Genomic DNA, 18261 nt, shown 5'->3' with positions numbered 1-18261 from the left:
CTAGTTTACCCCCCACTATATAGTATGCAACTGACATTTTAAAACTAAAACCAAATGTCCCCATGCCAGGCATAGAGATTACCTACCTATACACGCACACGCACGCGCGCACACACACACACACACACACACACACTGAAGCCAAATGAAGGAGTCTTCGGTTATATTGTAATTTTTCGTCTTTCAATCCTTTTCTCTTCAAAGGACAGATATTAAAATTTGTTATCTTCAGCATATTAACACCAAAGATTATTTAATTACAAATAATGGGTATTTGTTGTTTCCCCACTTATTTTCAGGTCTTTGAATCTTATATCTCTTTATTACAAATGTCTGATCATTTTGTTGTTAATCACATCTCTCTGCATCATGTCTAAGAATGGGCACTCTGAAACCAGCTAATCTGAGATTAAATTCAGGATCCTCCTCAAATTACTATACTCTTCTGTCCCTCTGCTTTCTCTTCCAGGAAATGGAAGTAATAGCTTACTCATAGATGGTTGGGAAATAAAGTACTCTATTAAAACATTTAGAACAACGTGTGTCATATAGGAGTTCAATGTAAGTTTTATTACAATTCTTATTATTATTATACTTTGAGGAAGTTCTTATATGACCCATGCCTGGGGGCACCTGGGTGGCTCATTTGGTTAAACATTCAACTCTTGATCTCAGCTCAGGTCATGATTTCCTGCTTAGGGAGATTGAGCCCTGAGTCTGCTGACAGTGCAGAGCTTGCCTGGGATTCATTCATTCATTCTCTTGTGTGTGCGCGCTCGCTCTCTCTCTCTCTCTCTCCCCCCCTTCCCCCACTGGTACTCTCTCTCAAAAATAAATTCACTCTAAAAAAAAATATTACCCATGCCTGATTTCCAAATTATCCCCCCAAAAGACTTAAGTCCTCTATTTCCTTAGAAATATACCACTAAAATCATGGGAGACATGACATAGACATCTTTAGAGATTTTTAAAGGTTTGTGGATTCTAAATAGTACAATCAAAAATGTTAGGAAATGAGTTATGCAATGAACTATAAGGATATACTGGCTTTTTAAATTCTTCCACTCCTTCCCCTTTCCCATGTAACCCTCTCTATCTCCCTCTACAGAGCTGAAAGTTTAACGAATAGTAATGCATCTGCATTAAATCAAAACACGTTTAAGAGAGTGTACATAATGCCTTATATAGCCAAGTAAGATAGAAAAACAATATGTATATTATATATATTTAGACTCTCAGTGTTGACTTTATTATGTTACTTGTATATAGAAAATCTTAGTATAAACTAATTATAACTATTGTTCTCATTCAACAATAAAACCAAGTTAAAACTCAAGAAGTTACAAAGCCAATAAAAACATAGTTATTAAGCAACAGTAATTTAACATAACTGGTATTTTTGCTGAAACTAATCCAAGAGTCGCAGCCCAAATACACTACTAACTTCTACAACACACACAGTTTTGAGTTCTACATTCTTCACTACTTTGTACTTCGCTGTAATTCAGTTTTCTCAACTCTAATACCTAATGTAAGGACTGGAAAAGCTTTGTCCAAACACCCTGCAGGAAAGACACTTGGCCCCCACTTGATATTTACTATTAAGTTTGGTTTTGCCTTCTACATATTAGAACTGGACAACTGAAACAGTGCTACGCAGCCCAATTCCAGTTCTGAAATTTCTAGATAGACATTCTCAGGTTCTTAACGAAAAAAAAATCTTACATTTAACTGTATTGCATTTGACATGAAAGTACTATTTCCACAGAGAATTGTGAAAACATGTTACAGTAACTCCCAGACCCTAATAGGAGACACCTAGATTTACATCAAACAGCCATCCATTCCTCTGCATGGGTGATTCCAGTAGCACTGCTTCTTTCTTTCAGAGCAAGTGGAGAGAGAATACTTATATTTTTAATTTTATTTTAATGTTTATTCATATTTGAGACAGAGAATGAGCAGGGAAGGGATAGAAAGAGGAAGACAGAAGATTTGAAGTGGGCTCTGCGCTGACAGCAGAGAGCCCGATGCGAGCTCAAACCCACAAACCATGAGATCATGGCCTGAGCCAAAGTCGGACGCTTAACCGACTAAACCACCCAGGAGCCTAGAGAGAGAATATTTTTACTGGGAGAAGTCACTTTGAAATAGGCTGAGCAATTTGTCTCAGTTTGGCCAGGCCTCTCCCACTTTTAGGCAACAAATGTCCCACGTCCTAGGAACCTCTTCAGTCCAGAGAAAGCCAGGATGGTTAGTCACTCCGCTTTTGAGCATGGAGCATTTGATGTGTTAAAGCAGACCTGTGTCTGGCCCCACAATGGAAGACAAATGGTTATTAAGTGGGCCTGACTATCACTAACCGCTTTCTCTTCACTCAACCAAGTCTACAGACTTCCCTACCCATCTCCTGGAACCAAGAAGAATTTAGTCCTCTGCTGGCCAGACAGCAAAAATTGGGAATAATCTCAGGCACTCCACATACTACCAACAATCCCCTGAAACACTTTTTGAGGTGGTTATCTTATCTGCTTCTACCTTCAACCCTTGGATCTCCAGCTTTCCTCCTTTTAGCCCAAGGGCTAATACCCAAGAGCAGGAGATTCTTCTGATACCTCAGCTCATTGGGGGTTGTTTTCAGGCTTCACACATTACAGGAAGAGAAACTACAGATTTGTCTTTGATGAATATCATAAATCAAATCTAACAACATGTCATACTATATATCATGACCACATAGGGTTTATCCCAGGAATGCAAAACTGGTTCTACACCCAAAAAATCAGCTAATACATCACATTAATAGAAAATTCTAAGGGATCTGCTAAAACAAAAAACCTGTTAGAATAAGAGAATTCAGCAAGTGTGCAGGATGTATGCTCAACATATTGAAATCCATTGGTTTTTTTATACAGTAACAACAGGCAAACAAATAGAAATTAAGAAAACAATTCCATTTAAATAGTCTCAAGAAGAATAGAAAAGAATAAACTGAACAAAAAAGTAGCAAACTGACACTCTGAAAACTACAAAATGCTTTTGGAAGAAGATTAGACCTAAACAGAGGGGAATACATCAGAAGACTTAATATTGTTGAGAGGGATACTTCCCAAATTGGCCTTACAGATTCAACACAAGCCTTATCAAAATTCCAGCTGGTTTCATCACATATATTGCTAAACAAATCCACACGTTTATATGGAAGTTCATGGGACATAGCACAGTATAAACAATCTTGAAAAAGAATAAAGCTTTTCAACCCACTTAACCCCTGCTGCATTTTCCAACTTTTCTTAAAATATTTCAGTTCAGAGCCACAAACATGATTTTATAGGCTTAAGTAGTGTAGCAAAACCCCAAAAGGGAAAACCTGAAGACCCTACCTAAATATCATAACAAAACCCCTAAAAAAACAAAACTACCAAAAAACAGAGAATGTAACACATCACACACAAAGGCACAACTCAGATAACTAAAGATTTCTCAACAGAAACCAGAGAACTGTTCCAATCCTTTTCTACGGTTGCTGTAACAAATTATCATCAATTCTGTGGCTTTAAAGAACATAAATTTCTTACCTTTCAGTTTTGTAGTTAGGAGTCTGACGTGGGTCTCACAGGCTAAAATCCAAGCATCCGTAAGGCTGTATTCCGTTCTGGAGGCTCGAGGACAATCAGTTTCCTTGCTTTTTCCAGCTTCTAGAGGCTGCCCAGGTTCTTTATTTCCATCAGCCTTTTTCAAACCTAGCAACACTCAAGTCTCTGACCATTTATCCAGTCATGTCTCCCTCTGACAAGAGCTGTAAAAGTTCTCGGTTTTCTTTTTTTAAGCGTTTGTTTATTGATGAGAGAGAGAACGCACACTCACGAGTGTGAGGGGGCAAGAAGCAGAGAGAGAGAGAGAGAGAGAAAGAGACTCCAAAGTAGGCTCCGCATTGTCCGCACAAAGCTCCACTCGGCTTGGGCTAGAACCCACAAATGATGAGATCGTGAACCAAGCCAAAACCAAGAGGCGAACGCTCAACTTACTGAGCCACCCAGGTGCCCCAAGGTTCTCTACTTTCAAGGGTGCATGTTTTTAAATTTAGCTCACCTGGATAATCCAGCATTCTCCCTCCATCTTAAAGTCCTTAACTTAATTACAATTAAGTTGCAAAGTTGTAAATAAGGTAAACTATCCACAGGTTCCAGGCATTAAAACATTAACATCTTTGAGGGGCTATTTTTCCGTCTCTCACAACATGGGACACCAGTTTTAAGGTTCTGGGAGGAAAGAACTATTAACTCAGAATTCTATATCCAGCAAAAGAAATAGCCATCAGAAAAAAAAAAAGAAAAATAAATAAATAAATAAATAAGTAAATAAGTAAGTAAGTAAATAAATAAATAAAAACAATACAGTTTGGAAACAAAGAACAAACTGATGGTTACCAGAGGTGAGGTGGGTGGGGAAATGGGTGACATAGGTGAAGGAGATTAAGAAGTGCACTTATCTTAATGGAAAAAAAAAGTAAAACAATAAAATAAAATAAAGTAAATGATTGTGAAAATAAATTATTGAAGAAATCAAAGAACTTTTGTGTAGGTTATACCTATAACTATTTGGTGTAACTAGAAATTAAAGCTTATCATTTTATTAAATGGTTGTTAATTTTAAGGTAAAACTATATGTATTAATGTAAAAAACATTCTTATTTAAAAATATATCTTATTCAAAATATGTAGTCATTGTTTTAAATGCTTGCAAATCCCTTTAATGTCTGGCTTAATAGCAAACTAGATTCTCTTCCTGTTCCTGCACTCAACCTGTTGTATGAACTCCACTGCGCACACATGAATGAATGAGAGTGGAAAAAAACATCTTAGAAATTCCATGAAAATAATTTTGACTCACAGACCCCTTGAAAGGATCTCTGTAACATATTTTGAAATTCACTGAAATAAACAAATCCCAAAGAAATGCTTTATACAGGAAATATATATATATATAATTAAAATATCAGTGTGTCTATTAATGGAGCACTTACTGATACCCAAACAGTAATTTGATATGAAAGTACCATTTGAAGCTAAACTTAAAGTCAAGCCAAGCCTCAAATAGAGGGCACATCTTTCCAACTTCAATTATATTTTCTTAATGCTCTGGAGAACTCTTAGCTTTACTAAAATCCTACATTAATTTTTTTCCTTACCTTTTTCCTTAGAATGAAAAAGCAAGGTATCAATTTCTCTTTAAAAGGGACTAAACCTCCAACAGTTTCCAACTGTGAAGGAAAAAAATTACAGGAACAGGGCACAGACTGGTCTACAAATTAGTATTACCTTGAAAGCTGTTAAAGCTACATTGGTCCCAGGACAGACCAATAAGTCCAAAGGGGTGCAGGGCTCACCTCACCGCATCCCTCCTGACTTAATTGGGTTTTGTTTAAAGCCTCCCTGGACATTCTAATTAGCAGCCAGGATTGAGAATCACTGTCTTAGTGACTCAAGAGCCCCAACCTCTGACTTTATTTCATCCCTCCCTAATGCCTCAACCTTCTTATAAACAGCCCCAGAAAAGAATAGGAAGTTTGAACAACAGCAGCTCTCGGCCTTCAGGCATTATGGAAAAATATGTATTTTAGCTACGACTTTTCATCTTAGTAGCTTAAACTTGCTAGTACTGTTTAAAAGTGGTGGCTTCTCTCCCCTGTATCGTCGGATTTCAGGCAGCACCAGTTCCACAGGTATACGGGGTGCAGGTACACAGAAGCCTGGCACTCACAGGGGCCCCGGATTTGGTTTATGGCTCCGCTGTCACGCTCTTGCAATTATTAAGAATTGTTTAGCAAGTATCCCTGCATTTTCATTTTTCACTGAGTCCCATAAATTAGGTAGCTGGTCCCGATTTCAGGCTAAATCATGAATTATAAAAATTTGAAGAAGAATGAGCTGACAGTATTACGACAAGAGAGCCATAGAATGGGCTACGTATACAAGATGAGATTCCACCTACAAGATAAATAAGTCCTGAAGGTGTAACATGTAGCATAGTGTCTAGAGTTAACAATACTTTTTGTATATCTGGAAGTTGCGAAGAGTGTAGATCTTGAAGGTCCCCATCACAAGAAAAAAAAATTGTACTAAATGTGTTGACAGATGTTAACTAAATTTACTGTGGTGATTATTTCACAATATTCACAAAGGCTGAATCACTATAGAGTACACCTGAAACAAATGTTACATGTCAATTATATCCCAATATTTTAAGGGGCATAATAAAAAAGGAAAAGGCAACCTCCGGAATGGGAGAATATATTTGGGGAAAAAAAAGAAGAGGTTCACATGATTCCATATATTCTTAATCCCTAGCTCTTTCTCTCCTTCTTCTAAAAGCCCCAAACCACAATGTATAACCTCTTTTCCACCTCAAACTCTTATTCACGGCCTATGTCCTTTTTACTGAACAGGGGTTACAAAAGGAATCATGTCAGTGCAGTTCCTAACAAAAAGCAGAGGACCAAGCAAGTTAGGATAATTTGAGAAGGTCTTACAAACACATGTAGAGGCTCTAGGAAAACAAGAAGGTACTAGTTAACTAATCCAGACCAAAGGCAATGACCCACAGGCTTGGAAGGAATCATGCAGAGGAGGCAACTTTGAGTAAAGTATTGAACTTCAGTCAAAGAAGCCAGTCAGAGGCAACTTGAGCCAGAAAAGTAAATGCTTAGACCTCATTCTTCTCTCCCCTGCTGATCCATAGGCTTGGCACCCCATTGGCCAAACCCAACCAGAAGTTGGAGGGCAAAAAAGACCATGCATTTAAGCTTTACAACTTGGTTGCCTGGGGCAGAAAAAGGTTAGAAAATGGGTCTTGAGATGAGAGTGGAATTATGTATCACAGTTAACCCCATTTCCCTCTTGGCATAATTTTGGCCCTTTGAAAAAATCATGTCCCAACACAGGAAATGTTTGAAGTCTTATTGGCAACTGTGAAATAGAGTGATGTCAACTCAAGTCACACTCCTATCCCAAAACTTAATATGCTAGCCCAAATTGGGGTTCTTCATATAAAGGAAAAGGAAAAAGTGAAAAAAAAAACCAAGCAATTAGGTAACATAAATCATAGTTGCTTCGATTGTTCTTTCTGTGTCTGGTTCCTAAGACCTAAATTTGCAATTAGAGCTTCCTTCTACTCCACAAACTTCATTCCTGTGGGAAGTGAACCAGTGGTCTTGTCTTAATATTAGGTTATCATATTTTTCTATTAGCCAGGACTACTGGGGAAGGAGGTATCCTAAGTCCCTCCAGCACATTCTCTGGATCCCAGGTATTATTTTCGTTGCACCCACTGTGGAAGCGAAATCCAATTTCTCTTTGATAACAGGCATCTATTTACCCTGCCCAAATAATAACAGTATTCTCTGCTTGGTTGGTTCAGTGACATACATACATACATACATACATACCTCATATTATGTATAGACAGAGAAGAAATTCTATCTTCCAATTCATAGGAACTATAATTATATTACTTGATGAGAGAAATCCTTGCTTGAGTACTAGGTCCTCCAAACTCACTGGGCCCAGGGGTCCAGAAAAGACCAAACAAAAATACTTACAGTGGATGAACAGGTGTCATATTGAAGGGTGCTACTCCCATCTCCACCCATTGGTCTTGATCCATGCATTTTGACTACAGAGTAGAAAGCATAACAGGGGCGCCTGGGTGGTTCAGTTGGTTGAGCATCTGACTTCGGCTCAGGTCATGGTCTCCTGGTTTGTGAGTTTCAGCCCTGCATCAGGCTCTCTGCTAACAGCTCAGAGCCTGGAGCCTACTTTGGATTCTGTGTATCCCTCTCTCTATGCTCCTCCCCTGCTCACACCCTGTCTCTCTCTCTTAAGAATAAATATAAAAAGTGTTTAAAAAAGAGAGTATAACAAATATGTATATGTGCATGTGTGCATGTATATATATATGTTTAAGTATGTGTGTGTATATGTGTATTCCAATTCTCTTTCTTCTTATCTATTTAGGTGCAGGATCTTAATAAAAGGATCTTGTAAACACTTTAACAACTATTGTATTTTCTAATGTGTGTGTTTGTGTATGTGTGTGCTAGAGAGACAAACAAAGGAACCAAACTCATCAAGTCTATTTAAGATTAATGAATTCACTTCAAGAGATTTAAGGTTGTAATTAGCTCACAAATTTTTATGTCCAAAACACTGCACAACCAACAGTGGTTTTTATAAAATCTATTTTATAAAGAAAGAAAAAATGAGTAAATTGAGCAAGGAAAATGAAGATACAGCGGAGAATACACAGACTCCATTAAATGATTTTAAGTTTATTAGAATTTTAAATAGAGAAAATTCATCAAGTCACTAAGTTAATAAAACTATGAAAACATCACCTCTTGCCATGTGTGTCTACAGAATCCCACAACTTACATATAGTCCTTTCTTTCAATATTAAATATTCAGTTATTTACAAGAGTTAACAATGATTAAAATATACTTATTTTCTTTCTTCATTTTCTTATTAAATTTTTCTAGATTTGCTTTTCTTGTAGCCTTTAGCCTTATACCTTACTTGTCATACCAGCCTGGTTTCAGTATATTTTAATGAAAATATCTGATTGTAAAAAAGAACATTAGGAACTCTGTTAAATGTTATGTTCTGAGAACAGTATTTCTTTACGGAGGCAAATGAACAGAAATATGTTTGGTTTTATATTATAATTTTATTTTTATTTGACCAATGAAATGTCAGAAAAAGGGATGCAAGTGTCCAAGATGGTTTACTCCTTCATATATCCGTTTAACTAATGTTACACCTACTACGCAACATCTACTGTGGCAGACACTATTATATGCACTGTAGGGAGTGAGGAGGATGAACAGGGTTAATAAATAAAATACATAAAATCTTCTTAGCCCTCAAGGGACACATAATCCAATATTAAGGATTCAATATGTACATGATGAACAATTAATTAATTAATTGAAAGTATGGGATAGTAATAATTTCAGAAGAAGAGGGTCCTGTAAGAGTTCAAAATAGGAGATTCACTTTGTGGGCTTAAGGAAACCCACCTTTGGGGAGAAGTTTCCCTCTGAGAACAAAGAGCCCCTGGCAGCTGAAAAATGGGCCATGAGTTAGGGGACTGATGAAGCAGAAATACTGATTTTAAAAAGCATTTGCTTTAAATTGCTAGTTAAAACTTGAAGTATATAAAGTCATCCATGGAAAGAAAATAAAAGAGGCCTATGCCTTAACTTTGGACAAAAGGGCATTTCCTGGTTGGGTGGGTCACTTAGGATTAAATGATTATGTGAAGGGCACTGAGAAAGAAAGGCTTAAAGATGAGGAAGATAATATCTACTATGAAAGTAAAAGTTTCAGTGAGAATTTCAACTGGTCAGCCCCAACTTAATGCCTTAGCAGAAAGCAACACCCCCCCACATGCAACAGGGACTAGCCCTGAAGAGCACAGCTTTACTCATGGAAAATACCGTGGATTCTCTGTTTATCTCACACTTTTTTTTGCAATGATTATTTCCAGGCTTTTGGCTCCATTTCCCTTTTGGCCCTTGTTCTCTAGCTCAATGCTTTTGAGCATTTCAGCATCTGTAGACCATTCATTTGGCTTTCGGTGCACTCATAATCCACAAATTTTAGATTATTTTTAAACCCTTTCCAAAACAATAAAGCAGTATTGTAAACTAGTATTACTACTAGTAGTAGTTTAATAGTGACGAAAAGTAAAGTTTCTTTCAGCAAATTTTCCTTAGCAACTATATGTGATGCAATGCCAAATAGCTTGGGCATAGATCTGATTTTCTATTCAGACAATTTCAATTTACTTTCCTATTCTTTACTTTGGTTAAATGTAAAACTTCAAATTTACATATATCATCATCAATGGCAGCAATGGTCCAAACAGGAGCTTAAAAATCATGGAGACATATCTTTTTGATATCACAAAACATAAAAGAATATCAACTCTGAATAATCAAGCCATTTTGGGGGCTCAGTCGGTTAAGCTTCTGACTCTTGATTTTGGCTCAGTTCATGATCTCATGGTTCCTGAGAAGTCAGGATCTTAACTAACAGCATGGAGCTTGCCTGGGATTCTCTCTCCCTCTCTCTCTCTCTCTCTCTCTCTCTCTCTCTCTCTCTGCCCTTTCCCCACTTGCGCTCATATTCACTCTCTCTCTCTCTCAAAATAAATAAACTTAAAAAAAATCAAGCCATTTTTGGTTGTGGTATCACAATGTGGTCTTCATCACAAATTCCAGTATTTTATCAGATCTTCTACACATTGACATTCAAGAACACTAACATGGAACTTAGGGACCAAGATGATGGAGCAGCATGGAAGTTCTTTGCTTCTCTTGTCCCTGAAATGCACCTAGATCAGCACCAAACCATTTTGCACACCTAGCAATCTGATCTGAGCATTAACACAACAATCTGCATAACTTGAGCCACAGAATTTGGCAGGTACACGGTATGGAGAGGTTAACTAGGGGAGAAAGAAGCTGTGGAGGGTAGGTAGCTGTATTTGCAGATAGAAGACAGAGAAAGGGGGGAGGGTACAGGAAAAGCACTTCCCCCAAAAGTATCTGGAAAGAAAGAAAAAGAGTGGAAATACCCACAAATGACTGAACAAGAAAGGGGAAAAGGAGAAAGGAGAAGGTATCAATACCATTAGGACTCTATAAACAGGGGAGAGCACATTGGAAATTCCACAGCTCAGTTCCTGGTGGTGATGTGGTGGGAAGGGTGACTGACTCATCAGGAGTAGGCAACAAGGTCTGAGGGGTCCGCGGGCCACACGAGGAGAAGTGGTTCCCCTGCTAGGAGGGCATTTGGTAGAAGCCGTATGGCCTCCCCACAGGCAAAGGTCTCAGGGACGCTGGAGAACATGATTGCTGGTATTGAACAAAAATGCCAGGGTGCACTAGTTGTGTATTGTGATTTACCATAATCCCTGAACCACTGCCTCCGCGTGATCACACAAACTTATTCTAGGGCAGGCCGGCACCCAGCCACCATCTCTGAACATCTGCAGTTGTGCGCATGAACTTCCTGGGGGCAAACAGGCATCTGGCCATTGTTCTCGAGACCCTTCTCCAGAGGGTCAGAGTGGGTCCACGCTGCAGGGCCCACAAAAGTGAGGGGTTTGGAAAAACAGCACCACCTGAGATAAAACTCAAGAGGAAGGTGCTGCCTGGCAGGCTGATGGCTTAGAAGCAGGTAGTGAACTGAAGCCGGAGACAAAGGAGGGATACTTGATTGCTGATAGGTGAGAGCACAGAATTCTGGAGCTAGAGACCGGGAAGCTGGGTGACACCATTTTCACCTCTTCTGGGCATGCGCGCGCGCGCGCGCGCACACACACACACACACACACACGCCACACTGAACAACCCCAGTAAGCTAAGCAGTGCCACCTAGTGGAAATCAGAGCCATTACACCAAGCCTTGTCCAAATGCACCAACCACACCCTAGAAGACCACCAAAAGTCTCTCAGTCGGCTTAGTGCATGGACTATAAAGTGCTTCATAGTTTGACTACTAGGGGAAACTGGATGTAATTTCATTTGGATTTCATTCTGTTCACTGCTCCATCTATTTGGGGTTTTTTCTTTTCTTTATTCTTGGATACAGAAAGAGATAAAATTATTTTTATTTTCCATTTTTTATATGAAAATATTTTATTCTTTTTCTATATTTTTTATTTTTTGTTATTTTATTTTTAATTCTATTTTACCTTCTTCATTTCATTTTATTCTATTTTATTCTATACATTTTTTTTTACTTTTTAAATGTTTTCTTACTTTTCTTTTCTTTTTTTCTTTCATTTTTTTCTCTATTCTCTCAAGCTTCTTTCAACAACCAGACTAAAACATACCTAGGACCTAGCTTCCGTTATTTGAGTTTTGTGTTGTTTTTAATTTTTCAATTTTCAATTTTTATATTAATTCTTTTTCTTCCTCCAAATATAACAAAATGAAGGAATTCACCTCAAAGAAAGAACAGGAAGAAATGACAGCCAGTGACTTAATCATGAGAGATATAATCAAGATGTGTGAACTAGAATTTAGAATCATGATAATAAGAATACTAGCTGGGGTTGAATATAGCATAGAATCCCTTTCTGCAGAGATAAAAGAAGTAAAATCTAGTCAGGACGAAATTAAAAATGTTATAACTGAGATGCAATCTCGAATGGATGCCATGGCAGCAAGGATGGATGAAGCAGAGCAGTGAGTCAGCGATATAGAAGACAAAATTATGGAGAATAATGAAGCAGAAAAAAAAGAGGGAAACTAAGGCAAAAGATCATGATACAAGAATTAGAGAACTCGGTGACTCATTAAAAAGGAATAGCATCCGAATCATAGGAGTCCCAGAAGATGAAGAGAGAGAAAAGGGGGTAGAAGGTTTAGGGGGAGAAGGTTTATGTAAACAAATCCTAATGAAAAACTTTCCTAACCTGGGGAGAGACACAGACTTCAAAATCCAAGAAACACTGATAACTTCCATTAGATTCAACAAAAAATGACCATGGAAAAATATGCAACCAAGAATTCTTTATCCAGAAAGGCTGTCACTCACAATAGAAGGAAAGATAAAGAGTTTCCCAGACAGACAAAACCTCGAGGAGTTTGTGACCACTAAGCCAGCCCTGCAAGAAATTTTAAGGGGGAATCTCTGAGGGGAGAAAAGATGAAACAAAACAAAAAAGACAAAAAATAACAAAGACTAAAAAGGACCAGAGAACACCACCAGAAATTCCAACTCTACAGGCAACACAATGGCAATAAATTCCTATCTTTCATTACTCACTCTAAATGTCAATGGACTAAATGCTCCAATCAAAAGAGGGTAACAGAATACATAAGAAAACAAGATCCATCTATATGCTGTTTACAAGACACCCATTTTATACCTAAAGACACCTTCGGAGTGAAAATAAGGGGATCTAGGGGCTCCTGGGTGGTTCTGTCAGTTGAGTGTGTGACTTTGGCTTAGGTCATGATCTCGCAGTTGACAGGTTCAAGCCCCACATCAGGCCCTGTGCTGACAGCTGACATCCTGGATCCTGCTTCAGATTCTGTGTGTGTATGTCTCTCTCTCTCTGCCCCTCCCCCACTCATGCTCAGTTTCTCTCTGTCTCAAAAATAAAATAAACATTAAAAAATTTAAAAAAAGAAAATAAGGGGATCTATCATGCTAATGGTCACCAAAAGAAAGCCATAGTAGCTATACTTATATCAAACAATCTAGATTTTAAAATAAATCATAACTGAGGGGTTTATCAACCAAGAAGATCTAACAATTGTAAACATTTATGCCCCCAATGTGTAGCAGCCAAATATATAAATCAATTAATCACAAACATAAAGAAACTCATTGATAATAACACCATAGTAGTAGGGGACTTCAACACCCCACTTATAGCAATGGACACATCATCTGAACAGAAAATTACCAAGGAAACAATGGCTTTGAATGTCATACTGGACCAGATGGATTTAACAGATATAATCAGATTTCATCCTAACGTGGTGGAATACACACTTTTCTCGAGTGAATATGGAACATTCTCCACAATAGATCACATATTGGAACACAAATCAGCCCTCAACAAGTACAAAAAGATCAAGATCAAACGATGCATATTTTTAGACCACAACACTATGAAACCCTAAATCAACCACAAGAAAAAATTTGGAAACAAGAAATGCTTGGAGATTAAAGAATATCCTACTAAAGAATTAAATGTTTAACAAGGAATTAAAAAGGAAATTAAAAACTACATGGAAGCCAATGAAAATGAAAACATGACAGCCCAAAATCTCTGAGATGCAGCAAAGGCAGTCATAAGAGGGAAGTATATAGCAATCCAGGCCTTCCTAAAGAAGGAAGACAGGTCTTAGAAACCTAAGAAACACAACCTAACCTTACACCTTAAAGAGCTGGACAAGAACATCAAATAAAGTCCCAAACCAGCAGAAGATGGGAAATAATAAAGATTAGAGCAGAAATCAATGCTATTGAAATAAAATAAAAAACAAGCTAACAAAAACCACAGTAGAATAGATCAATGAAACCAGGAGCTGGTTCTTTGAAAGAATTAACAAAATTGATAAACCTCTAGCCAGTTTCATAAAAAAGAAAAAGGAAAAGACCCAAATAAATAAAATCAAGAATGAAAGAGGAGAGATCACAACCAATACTGCAAAAATACAAACAGTAATAACAGAATAATATGAGCAATTATATTCCAATAAATTGAGCATTCTGGAAGAAATGGACAAATTCCTAGAAACATATAAAATACCAAAACTGACAAGAAGAAATCAAAAATTTGAACAGACCCATAACCAGTAAAGAAATTGAGTTAGTAATCAAAAATCTCCCAAAAAGAGTCCAGGACTGGACGATTTTCCAGGGGACTTCTACCGAACATTTAAAGAAGATTTAACACCTATTCTTTTGAAGCTGTTCCAAAAATAGAAATGGAAGGAAAACTTCCAAACTCATTCTGCATGGTTAGCAGTACCTTGATTCCAAAACCAGACAAAGATCCCACTAAAAAGAGACCCATAGACCAATCTCCCTGATGAACATGGATGCAAAAATTCTCAACAAGATACTAGCCAACTGTATCCAACAATGCATTAAAAGAATTATTCACCACGATCAAGTGGGCTTTATACCTGGGATGTGGGGCTGGTTCAATATCCACAAATCCAGCAATGTGATACACCACATTAATAAAAGAAAGGACAAGAATCATATGATCCTCTCAATACATGCAGAGAAAGCATTTGACAAAGTACAGCATCCTTTCTTGATAAAAACCCTCAAGAAAGTAGGGATAGAAGGAGCATATCTCGAGATCATAAAAGCCATATATGAAAGAGGCACCAGTAATATCATCCTCAATGGGGAAAAACTGACAGCTTCCCCCTAATGTCAGGATTGTGACAGGGATGTCCACTCTCACCACTGTTATTCAACACAGTATTGGAAGTCCTAGCTTTAGCAATCAGACAACACAAAGAAAAGACATCCAAGTCGGCAAGGAGAAAGTCAAATTTTCACTCTTCACAGGTGACACGATACTCCATGAATTCAGCAAAGTTGCAGGATATAAAACCAATACACAGAAATTGGTTACATTACCAATAATGAAGCAGCAGAAAGAGAAATCAAAGAATCAATCCCATTTACAATTGCACCAAAACCCATAAAATACTAGGAATAAACCTAACCAAAGAGACGAAAAAACCTATACACTGACAACTGTAGAAGGCTTATGAAAGAAATTGAAGAAGACACACACACACATATGGAAAAACATTCCATGCTCATGGATTGGAAGAACAAATATTGTTAAAATGTTGATACTACCCAATGCAAACTATATAACCAAAGCAATCTCTATCAAAATAACATTAGCATTCCTCACAGAGCTAGAATAAACAATCCTAAAATTCATATGGAACCCGAATAGCCAAAGCAATCCTGTAAAAGAAAGCCAAAGCTGAAGGCATCATAATCCCAGACTTCAAGCTGTATTACAAAGCTATAATCATCAAGACAGTATGGTACTGGCACAAAAACAGACACTCAGATCAATGGAACAGAATAGAGAACCCAGAAATGGACCCAAAAACGTATACCCAACTAATCTTTGACAAAACAGGAAAGAATATCCAATGAAATAAAGACAGTCTCTTTAGCAAATGGTGTTGGGAAAACTGCACAGCGACACACAGAAAAATGAACCTAGAGCACTTTCTTACACCATCCACAAAATAAAACTCACCATCTACAAAACTTACACCAAAAAACTTACACCATCCACAAAAATAAACTCAAAATGGATGAAAGACCTAAACTAAGACAGGGAGTCTTCAAAATCCTAGAGGAGAAAATAGGTAACAATCTCTTTGACCTCGGCCACAACAATTTCTTACTAGACACGTCTCCAGAGGCAAGGGAAACAAAAGCAAAAATGAACTACTGGGACCTCATCAAGATAAAAAGCTTTTGCATGGTGAAGGAAACAATCAGCCAAACTAAAAGACAACTGAGGGAATGGGAGAAGATATTTACAAATGACATATCAGATAAAGGGTCAGTACCCAAAATCTATAAATAACTTATCAAACTCAACATTCAAAAAGCAAATAATCCAGTGAAAAAACAGGCAAAAGATACAAATAGACACTTTTCCAAAGAAGACATCCAGATGGCTAACAGATACATGAAAAAATGCTCAACATCATTCAGAATCAAGGAAATACAAATCAAAACCACAACGGGATACCACCTCACACCAATCAGAATGGCTAAAATTAATGACTCAAGTAGCAAAAGATGTTGGCAAGGATGTGGAGAAAGAGGAACCCCTTTGCACTGCTGGTGGGAATGCAAACTGGTGCAGCCAGTCTGGAAAACAGTATGGGGATTCCTCAAAAAATTAATAACAGAACTACCCTACAACCCAGCAATTGCATTACTAGGTATTTATCCAAAGGATACAGGTGTGCTATTTTGAAGGAGCACATGGACCCCAATATTTACAGCAACACTATTGACAATAGCCCAAGTATGGAAAGAGCCCAAATGTCCATGGACAGATGAATGGATAGAGAAGATGTGGTACACACACACACACACACACACACACACACACACACACACACACAATGGAGTATTATTCAGCAATCAAAAAGAATGAAATCTTGCCATTTGCAACAACGTGGATGGAACTAGAGGGTATTATGCTAAGCAAAATAAGTCAGTCAGAGAAAGACAAGTATCACACGACTTCACTCATGTGTGGAATTTAAGTTATAAAACAGATGAACATAAGACAAAGGAAGCAAAAATAATACAAAAACATGGAGGGGAACAAAACATAAGAGACTCTTAAATATAGAGAACAAACTGAGGGTTGCTAGAGGGGTTGTGGGTAGGGAGATAGACTAAATGGGCAAGGGGCATTAGGGAGGACACTTGTTGGGATGAGCACTGGGTGTTATATGTAGGGGGTGAATCATTGGATTCTACTCCTGAAATCATCATTGCACTATATGCTAACGAACTTGGATATAACTTTAAAAAGTGATAAATAAATAAATAAATCCAACATGGTTTTACCAGCATTACCATCATTATGAAACTTTTAGAAAATCATCCCTCATTGTAAAACCTCATGTGTGGTCTTTTCCTCTCCAAGCTGGAATATCGATACAGTCACATTGGATACAAAATGAACTTATTAAAAAAAAATACACACACACACACACACACACACACACACATTTCCTCCAAGGCTGCCTCAAGATTAGAAAAAGTATTTTCATTGCCAGATGTTCTGGGTAAGCAAACTGGCCTATCAATGGACATCCATGTCATCTGCCTTTATTTATGTAGTTATGCCATCCTCCTCTGCACACGGCTAGCACTCTTTACTACTCCCAAAACAATTTTCTTATTTACAACATAACTTTAAAAAAAAACAAAAAAAAAACACATCAACTTCTGGGAGCACAGTGCTTCACTGTATAACAGAACAAAAAGGCAACACTGTGAGTCTGAAGCTGATCTGTACTATCTACCACTGTGGTTTCAGCTCCCCATAAATATCTGGTAATACAAACACAAGACTGACTGTACCTTCATGTTGACTACATTTTATATTATGCAACAGCTAATAGAGTCACTTGAAAGAGGGATTTTTCCAATGCCTCTTCTACTTTTCCTTTGAACATGATTTTTAATCATTGAATTCCAGTCTGGTTTATTATCATCTCCAAAATTGATGTACTTTTTACCTGATGTTATGAGGAGTTTCAGTTTGATTATGCCACTGTAGTTTCATATACTATTCATTTTAAATTACTACGTTTATTAATTTTATACTAAAAAGAATTATTTTGTCCATGTTTGGGGGAAAATACCAATTATTTTTAACAAAGACATTTAAAGGCAAGGGCTTCATTTATAAGTGATGTTAAACACTCTGATAAGTGGCTTTGTGTTAGTCCAATAAAATATACTGTATACGTGTTCATTATCACATTTCCTATATATAACTCATATTTTAGGAAATAAAATAAATTCATCCTCAGCAACTCTCCTTTGTCCATCCTGTACTTGGCTAGATCCACTTTACTGTTTTAATCCTATAACTTTCCTTAATTCGTATCTTTGGTTCCTAACCCTAGATTTGGGTCTTGCTAAACA

General features: G+C 37.4%; 1 long non-coding RNA gene across 1 annotated transcript in view; it reads right to left on the bottom strand.

Annotated features, from left to right (window-relative positions):
* Window positions 1–3803, bottom strand: part of LOC124526036 (uncharacterized) — a 339939-nt gene extending 336136 nt beyond the window's left edge. Inside the window, exon 1 of the long non-coding RNA XR_006965603.1 lies at window positions 3579–3803. This is a non-coding gene — a long non-coding RNA (uncharacterized LOC124526036). The remainder of the gene's footprint in view (window positions 1–3578) is intronic.
* Window positions 3804–18261: the final 14458 nt, after the last annotated feature.

This window comes from Lynx rufus, unplaced genomic scaffold (assembly GCF_022079265.1).
Source record: "Lynx rufus isolate CCGP_SWC_20201006 ecotype Redwood Valley unplaced genomic scaffold, mLynRuf1.p SCAF_5, whole genome shotgun sequence".
NCBI lineage: Eukaryota > Metazoa > Chordata > Mammalia > Carnivora > Felidae > Lynx > Lynx rufus.
Note: the sequence above shows the minus strand (reverse complement) of the source record. Positions and strands in the feature narration are given on the sequence as shown.